General features: G+C 45.9%; 1 non-coding gene across 1 annotated transcript; it reads right to left on the bottom strand.

Moving 5' to 3' along the window:
* Positions 1-3,053: 3,053 nt before the first annotated feature.
* TRNAE-UUC (transfer RNA glutamic acid (anticodon UUC)) lies at positions 3,054-3,125 on the bottom strand. The gene has a single exon. It is a non-coding gene; the product is annotated as a tRNA-Glu (tRNA).
* Between the last annotated feature and the right edge of the window lie 6,219 nt (positions 3,126-9,344).

Genomic DNA, 9,344 nt, shown 5'->3' with positions numbered 1-9,344 from the left:
TCCCCGCCCCGGCCCGGCTCCAGGCTCGGCGGGTCGCGGGGATCCGTGGGTCCCGCTGTGCGCCGCTGGCACCCACCGGCCCTGCTCCCTCCCTCCCACCCTCCCCCCGGGGGCCAGGCGCTCGGTGGAACGCGGGACGGAGGGGCCCCGGCCGGGGGGGGAAGCGGCCGCGCGACAAAGTACCCAGCCCGAGGGCCGGCGGCCGCGTCACAGCCTCGTCTGCGTCCGGGGCCGGTCCTTAAAGGGGAGGGTCGGAGGGGGCAGGGCTTGGGGAGGCGGGACGGAGCTGGGGAGGCGTGGACGTGGGGGAGGGGCTGGCCTTAAAGGGGAGGACGCGAGGCTTCCGGAGCGTGAAGGGCCAAAGCTGGGGACTGGGGCTGGGGACAAGGAGCGCGGACCGAGAAATCTTAGTTCTTAAATAATCAGGGCCACGGAAAGGGAAAGGGGAGGCGTATGAAAGTAGCTGCATAATCAGATAGATAAGCCACTTTTCTCCAATTGTCTGGCTCTTTTAGAGAGCAGCAGCTGAGGGTGTATTTCGAAGGGGGGGATGACTAGCAAGTATGAGCCAGATGAGACGTCCGGGGTGACCTGGAATTACAGAGGCCACTCATTCTCGGAATAGGGTGAGGCAAATATGGAATATTTTAACTTGAACACTTTCCTCTGAGTTTTGCATTTCTTTTCTCACAAATTCGTTGCACCTCTCCCAGTGGAAAGAATAGGGTGTGGAGAGAATTCCCTGAGACAATGTACCAAAAAGGGAAGGTCTGGGGAATAGGTCCTGATTCCCAATGTGGAAAAGTTAAGCCCTGAACCTACAGCCATAAGAAATGGGTATTTTTGAAGAAGCCAAGTTCTAGTCCAATTTAGCCCCCTGTCTTTGAGGAAGATACTAAGGATCTAGCTGGACCTAAGCATAGCCCAGATCATGGGAGGAGATCGGGGGGCCCTAAATTTAAGCTGCCAGAGGGTCTCGATACATATTCTGATGGGGTTTTGGGGATGATCATGAAATAAATTCCTGCTGACCTCCTCCCCACTCTGACTAGTAAAACAGCTCAGAAATAAGACAAGGAGCCAGAGGTGAAGACAAAACCTCAGCTTAATTACTGATAAGGCCGAATTAGAGAACGTGAGTTTACCTGTGGCCACACGTGGCCCCTAACATGTTCCCCCAACAATCTAGAGCCCTCTTGTACAGGGAGACCTAGCTCAGGGAGAAGCAGAGGAGGGAACATCCTAAGGAGAGGTGCCCTGGGGACTGAGGCCAGGCAAGGATGGAGTGAAGGGTAGCCTGAAAGGTAGAAGTTACCCTCCCAGCAGAGTCCCTTCCTGGGACTCACTCCAGGGCCCACTCCATGGACCAAGGAGAAATATGATTCCCCTAACACAAATACTCGCTCTTTCTGAGCACAGTTAATTTAGTGTACACCTTGACGTTGTGCAAGGTGCCGTGCTCAGGCCTGCAGTGGTGGATGGTGTTGATCTGTGGGGCAGAAGAGAGGTACAAGCAGACAGCATCAAGAGAGTGGCACTGACACAAGTCTGGGAGGTGAGGGCAGAGGGATTCTCCTCTGCAATAGCAGGTGGTGGAAGCTCTCCTCTCATGCTAGAGGGTGGATAAGTTAGACAGTTCCCCACTCCTCTGACTCCTCAGAGATGAAGACAGCCTACGGCCACAGAGATTGGAAAACACCTCACCCGTTCTGCAGCACTACTATCACTTCCCTGAGGCGCACAAGGGAGAAGCCCAAGGACTGAGAGAAGGACGCAGGGATGGGGAGGTGGAAGCATCTGCTCCTTGCTTCTCATCTCAGCTGGGCTGGGGCTGCGCAGGGCTGGGAGTTTGTCTTTTTTCCTCTGCAGAGGGTCACCGGTGGCTTCCTACTGCCTGGTACTGAGTTTTCACCTGCTTCCCTCCACAAGGCTAGAAAGAGGATAAGCTCTTTTTGCCCTTTCAGAGACAGAAGGCACAGCGGAAAGAGAACAGAATTTAGAGACAAATGAACCTGAGTTCAAGTCTCTCCTCTTTGTATCTGAAAAAAAGGAGAAAATAATAAAATCGAATATCAGGGCTGAGTGAGAATTAAATGAGGTAGTGTTCATGAGAACTCCCCAAAAGCTAGAAATGATCATGAAATAGCAAATCTTATCATGACTGAGGCATTGCTGGCTTGCTCCTCTGCTCTGTGCCCACTGCCTGGGGATCTGCCCCTGATATCAAAGCTGCCTTCCTGTCTAGCTGGGACTCTGGGGAGATGCTGCAGCCCAGTGACGGAATAACTAGACAACTGAAACCACAGCTGGGGCTTCCTTCTGGAATTACAAGGACCAGTTAGGCTCAGGGGGCACACAGGGACTCAGTACACAGAGATTACAGAAGCTGCACACACAGCACCCAGAAAACATATACATATATCAACACAAAGACATAAGTGCAATGTGCCTGGCATGTAACAGACACGAAATAAATGTCTAATGGATGGATAATAACTGGGGAGTGAGATGGGCTAAAGGAAGAACCTAAGATGGGCAAGAGATCCAGAGTCTTAAGTTCCATTCCAGTCCTAACTAACTATGTAACCTCATGCAAGTCCCACGCCCTCTCAGTTCCCTCTTTCTCATCTGTCCAACAGTGATGTTAACATCTGTCCTGCCTCCCTTGTAGAGCTATTGTAAGAATAAAATAAAATATTTTTCCTTAGGACATGGAAGTCCAAAGTCCTATTTGTATAATACCAAGCTCTCAACCATCTGTAATGAACTACTTAAACAATTTTTATGGATATGTAGATGCACTTCAAAAGTTAAAAGTCTATGCAAATAGAAAGTACTATTTTTGTCTACTATTGACATGCAAACACATATGCCATGAATACTGTACACACAAAGACAATTTAAAGACCTCAGGTACATAGAATTTGGTTAATTATAATCCTCCTCATCATTGAATCATTGGTCCATCTCTGCTTTTATTTAATTAGTTATTAGTTTGGTTGTTTTGTTTGGTTTGGGGCGGGTTTTTTGGCTGCGTCTTGCAGGGATCTTAGTTCCCTGACCAGGGATTGAACCCAGGCCATGGCAGTGAAAGTGCCAAGTCCTAACCACTGGACCACCAGGAAAGTCCTTAGTTGTTTTTAATAATGCAGTAGGCACCTGTGAATCCACTACCCAAAATGAAAACTAGCACTTTGACAGTAGCATACATCTAACTAGGTGGTTCCTCCATTCTTCCCCAACCCACCTCTGTTTTCTCTGGCCAAGATAACCATTATCTTGAATCCTAGGTTCATTATTCCTTTGCTTTCCTTTTATGTAGTTTTATTTCATAAGGACACATAAAGGTGTCTGACCTTCATAAAAGGTGAAGCTCATAGTGTCTTAAAAGGGAGGTGGTTAGGGTTCCCCGGTGGCGCAGTGGTTGAGAGTCCGCCTGCCGATGCAGGGGACACGGGTTCGTGCCCCGGTCCGGGAAGATCCCACATGCCACGGAGCGGCTGGGCCCGTGAGCCATGGCCGCTGAGCCTGCGCGTCCGGAGCCTGTGCTCCGCAACGGGAGAGGCCACAGCGGTGAGAGGCCCGCGTACCGAAAAAAAAAAAAAAAAAGTGAGGTGGATAATGGGTGACTTTATCAGAAAGATGAGGTTAAAATAAGGATATGCCTTGTCATAATTTCAGAGTATTCCCCACCTCCTCATGATGATGGTGACGATGATGACAATGATGGCGATTATTGAGTGCTTACTCTATACCCAACACTGTGCTCAGCCTGCCATTGTCTCATTTAAATCTCATGAGGGTCTGTGGTAGAGATTGCTGGTTGTTTCCGCCAGTATCCATTTCCCCCTCTTTGATAGTAAATAATCTTCAGTATTTAGCTAAGCACATGACTGCCCGGAATAAAAACTACATTTCTCAGCCTCCATTACAGCTGTCTGTGTTCATGATTTGTAAATGGAAACTGTTGAGTAAAGACGTAAGTCCTCCGCCTTCTCGTCCTCTTTTCTCCTTCCTGGTAGCTGGAATAAAAATGTAATGGCTGGAGGAACTTCCCTGGTGGTCCAGTGGTTAAGAATCCATCTTGCGATGCAGGGGACGCCAGTTCAATCCCTGGTTGGGGAACTAAGATCTCACGTGCCTCAGGGCATTACTAAGCCCATGTGCCACAACTACTAAGCCCATGCGCCACAACTACTGAGCCCAAGCTCTGGAGCCCTCGCGCACCACAAGTAGAGAGAATCCCGAGCACTGCAGTGAAGAGCCCATGTGCAGCAACTAAGGCCCAATGCAGTCAATAAATAAATATATATATATATTTTTTTATGTAATGGCTGGAGCTTGAGCAGCCATCTTGAATCATTAATTGGAGGCCACAGGTTGAGGATGACAGAGCAAAAGGATAGAAAGAGTCTATGTCCTTCTATCCATGGAGTATGGATAGAAGATGGAGACTGGATCCATCGTATCAGCCCTAAACAACTTACCCAGCCTTTATATGAAATAGAAATAAATGTCCTTCTTATTACAGCAACTGATGTTCTAAGTTTTCTATCACTCACATCCAAATCCCATTCTAACTATTATACAACCCTATGAGATACGTACTGTTATCCTCATTTATCTATTTTAAAAATGAGGAAACTTAGTCCTAGAGAAATTGAATAACTTTCCTAGGGGTACATAGTTAACAAAGCACAGAATCCAGGTCTTTCTGACCCAAAGTCCATTTTCATGGCCCCCACTCTAAATCCTAAGCAGACATACACCCACATATCCTTCTTGATGTCCGAAATATGGTATCTTGCCATTTTGGGGCAGGAATGACCTAAAGAGGTATGGCCTATACTTTCCATTTTAGATAAACTTTAAATCTCCCACACCTCAATTTCCTTCAATCTTGACGTAATCTGTTACAGAGTATAGGTCTGTGTTAATTTGCATGGCTGGGTTATATGATAGGATTACTTGTGAATCCATGGCAACATCTCTTCTCAAGGCTTCCCCTGTCCTGCCTTCCACCATCAGAGAGTAAAAATTTCCTATTTTGCTGTGATATAGCATTATGAATGGATGACAAGGGGTGAAAATCTATGGAGGTGAATTTCCTGCAAACTTTCAGATAACATGCTCTTGATGAAATACGATCATCCGCAAGCTGTTGGATAGATATAGGCACACAGATCCTTTGTATCTATTGCTGGGGCACACAAAATACTACGGAAGGCAGCATGATTCACAGGAAAAGCTCTCTTCACTGAAAGCTCACTCTTGGAAAGGAAAATGACTTGAGGCCGGGGAGAGATGAGCAGTCTTCATCTTATAGGCTAGTTTTTCCTTGAGAGATTGAGAAATTCTCCAAAGCAAAAATGACAGATATATAAGAATTATTTGTCACAAAATTTCTGAAATCTCTGAATGTGCTAGGAACTGATCCACAGAAAGAAATTTTACCCAAAGTAAATATTGTGGGCAGTGCCCTATGTGAGGACATCTCAGAGGGGAAGAAATGCTCTGCTCCTCCACCCCAATACCCTTATCTGCACCCCATCCTTTGACTGTTTAATGCCACAGCAGGGAGCAGCCGGAGCAGCGGGAAAGAGAAAGAAGGAAGTACCTAAGGGGGAACAGAAACTTAGCCTCAGCACATCGACAGACATGACCTGGTCCAAAGGGAGGGAAAACGGGACTAATTAAGACTACAGGTTGCCTAACTGTAAATTCTGTGCCTTAGTATGGGAAATGGAGAGGAAAGGGGTAAATATTCCACCATAGTCAAGATATCCCAAGACTGTTGTCCCATATTAAAAGCTTTGCCCCTCCAGTCTAGCCTGTATCTGGCATGTCAATTGCAATTCAGATGAGCATTCAGCCTGGATAGTGAAATGGGAAAGGGAGAAAGGTAAAGGGGATTTGCCATCCAGGAACACAACCAGGGTGTGTCAACCCAAAGGGTCATTGGTCTTTGTCTGGTAACCTGCTGACCCCTGGAATTTTTTTCCATCCCTCACTTAAGATGAGTAAATGGGAGTGGGAAGGTAGGAAAGGTAGGAAGAGATGTGTGTGTGTGTGTGTGTGTGTGTGTGTGTGTGTGTGTGTGTGTGTGGACTGGGTAGCGATTTCCTAAGTGTATAAGAATAAACAGCTTCCCATGAGACCATAATTTTGAGGCAGCAGAACATGGCGGAATCAAGTCCTGGGTTCAAATCCCACCTCTACCACTTACTACTATAATAACTGCACCTCTGCATTCTTTTTGTATAATGAAGGGGGAGATAATATTCCCTAGATTAATATTCCCGTGCCAAGTTTTGAGCTGTTACTGACACATACTGATTGACCTCTGTGGAGCAGTTATTATGCAGCAGGTACGTTCATACCAGTCATCTCCTTCAATCCTCTCGACAGGCTGTACTTAGTATTATTTCTGCTATTCCAATCATTGAAAGCACTGTGGCTCAGAAAGGTTAAATACCTGGCCAAAGTCATCACACTAGAGCAGAAGAGCTGGAATTCAAAACTCATGCTGTTTCCACACATGTCAAAGTCCATGTTCCTAAATGCTCCTGTAAGTTGCATTTGGCTCAGGAGAAGGAAACAGTCTGCAACCTGCATCTTACTCAAATTCCAAAGACTCCTCCTCCAAGACAGAGAGTTAAAGGCAATGAATAAAGTCATTTAAGCAGTAATGAATTTAGGATCCTAGGATGTATAAGCTTTTGAGAAATGACCTAAATGTATGAGGTACATGTGGTATAACCCACATTTTGTTTTGGTTTTGCTCATTAAATGACAGAGGTAGGAGCTAACTTTTTCCCCCATGTTTCTCTTTAGGTTATGAAAACTGTAATATTGTAGAGATGAAAAGGATCTATGAAGACCACCTGATCTGTCAACTTTCTCAAAAGACCACACCTACATGTAGACAAGTAGGTATGTGACCTTAAAAGCTTTAGGCTCTCAGAACTTCTGGTGTCTCACTATATCATGAAAGGAAGCTCTTCCTTTTGTGTGACCTATATAGTACATGTTGCGGGCAAGTCCCTCTCATTCCTGGAAGCTCGCTCATTGATGCTGGCAAGGGGTCTCCCCACAGCTTTGGATAGATGTCTAGAACCCTCCCTTCACTGGAGCAGTAGGTGCAGGGGAAAATTGGATGTGCTGGAAGAGAGAAGTTGGTATGTGGGCCAGCCTTGTACCTGCACCTGTCCCCCACCATCAACTTTGCACCCCCTTTCATATCCACAAACATTTACTGAGCACCAGTTCAGGTCAAGTATTGTACTGGGCATAGGAATGCTCAGAGGACCCTGATGGATCTTGAGTGCCTTGAGAAGTTACATATATATATATTTACATATATATGTAAATGGTGATGGTTATGTATATACATAACATAATATGTATCATTTTAACTATTAACTAGTTCAGAGGCATTAAGTACACTCACGTTGTGCAGCCATCACCACCATCCATCTCCAGAACTTTTCATCTTCCTAAATTAGTTCTCTGAACTCATTAAATAATAACTCCCCACTCCCATCCTCCTCCCAGCCCCTGGCAACCAGCATTCCACTTTCTGTCTCTATGGATTTGACTACTCTAGGAAACTCATATAAGTGAAATCATACAGTATTTGTCTTTTTATGACTGGCTTGTTTTACTTAGCATAATGTATTTAAGTTTCATTCACGTTGTAGCATGTGTCAGAATTTCCTTTTTTTTTAAGGCTGTACCATTGTATATATATATATATATATATATATATATATACATATATACATAAATAAATAAAAGGTGGTATATATATATATATATATATATACCACCTTTTATTTATTCACTCATCCCTCTTGATGGACACTTGGTTTGCTTTCACCCTTTGGCTATTGTGAATAATGATGCTATGAACATGGATGTACAAATATCTGTTTGAGTCCCTGCTTACAATTCTTTTAGGTATATACCCAGAAGTTGAATTGCTGCATCCTATGCTAATTCTATGTGAAATTCTTTAAGAACTGCCATGTTATTTTCCATAGCAGCTGCATCATTTTACATTCCCATCAGCAATGCATAAGAGTTCCAATTTCTCCACTTAGCTAACACTTGTTATTTTCTAGGTTTTTTGGTTTTTGTTTTTGGTAATAGCTGTCCTAATGGGTGTGGACTTGAGAGGGTTTAAGTTTGGGTCTTCAGGGCTCACAAACAGGAGAGAGTCATCTAGAAAGTTCTCACCAAAGAAATGACATTTGACCTAGGGATCTAAATATGGGCAAGAATTCTCCAGGCAGGGTTTCCCTGGTGGCACAGTGGTTGAGAGTCTGCCTGCCGATGCGGGGGACACGGGTTCGTGCCCCGGTCCGGGAAGATCCCACATGCCGTGGAGCGGCTGGGCCCGTGAGCCATGGCCGCTGAGCCTGCGCTCCGCAAAGGGAGAGGCCACAACAGTGAGGGGCCCGCATACCGCAAAAAAAAAAAAAAAAAAAAGAATTCTCCAGGCAGAGGAGGAGAAAGGGGTAACACTAAACAATGGAGCAAAGGGAGACGAGAAATTGCACAGCCTGTTTAGGAGCAGCAGGTGGTTAGCACAGGCTGGAATGCAGGGTGTGCAGGGGAGAGTGTCAAGATGTGGGGCGAAAAGCGGATTTAAGGGCTAGACATTCCACTAAGGCTTTGGACTTTGGGCAACAGGGATCCATTGGTAATACTATGTGAAAGTGCTGTGCAAACTTCAACACATGATATAAATGCAAGAACTTAGAACAAAAAAGAAAGAAATGTTTTTAAAGAAAAAAATGGGGACTCCCCTGTGGTTAAGAATCCGCCTGCCAATATGCAGGGGACATGGGTTTGAGCCCTGGTCCGGGAAGATCTCACGTGCTGCAGAGCAACTAAGCCCGTGCGCCACAACTACTGAGCCCGTGTGCTGCAACTACAGAAGCCCAAGCGCCTATAGCCCGTGGTCTGCAACGAGAGAAGCCACTGCAATGAGAAGCCCATGCACCGTAACAAAGAAGAGCCCCCGCTCACCGCAACTAGAGAAAACCTGCGCGCCACAACTAGAGAAAGCCCGCACGCAGCAGCAAAGACCCAACACAGCCAAAAATAAATAAATAAATATTTTCAAAAATAAAATAAAGAAACAAATGTACTAAGACTAATACCCATTACCTGGAAATTGGAGGCAGTTTCTGGCATCTACCAGGAAGGACACTGGGCCCCCAGGGTGCTGGTTCAGGCCAGCCCCCTGGTGTTGGGTCCCAGTGCAAAGGTGGCCGAATGACCCGCCCATGTCGACCTCTCTGGTACGGAGGGGCTTAACTGTCCATGAGATGGGAGAG

Source organism: Lipotes vexillifer, unplaced genomic scaffold (genome assembly GCF_000442215.2).
Source record: "Lipotes vexillifer unplaced genomic scaffold, Lipotes_vexillifer_v1.1 scaffold1122, whole genome shotgun sequence".
In the NCBI taxonomy this organism is placed as follows: domain Eukaryota; kingdom Metazoa; phylum Chordata; class Mammalia; order Artiodactyla; family Lipotidae; genus Lipotes; species Lipotes vexillifer.
This window is presented reverse-complemented; position numbering and strand designations above follow the sequence as displayed.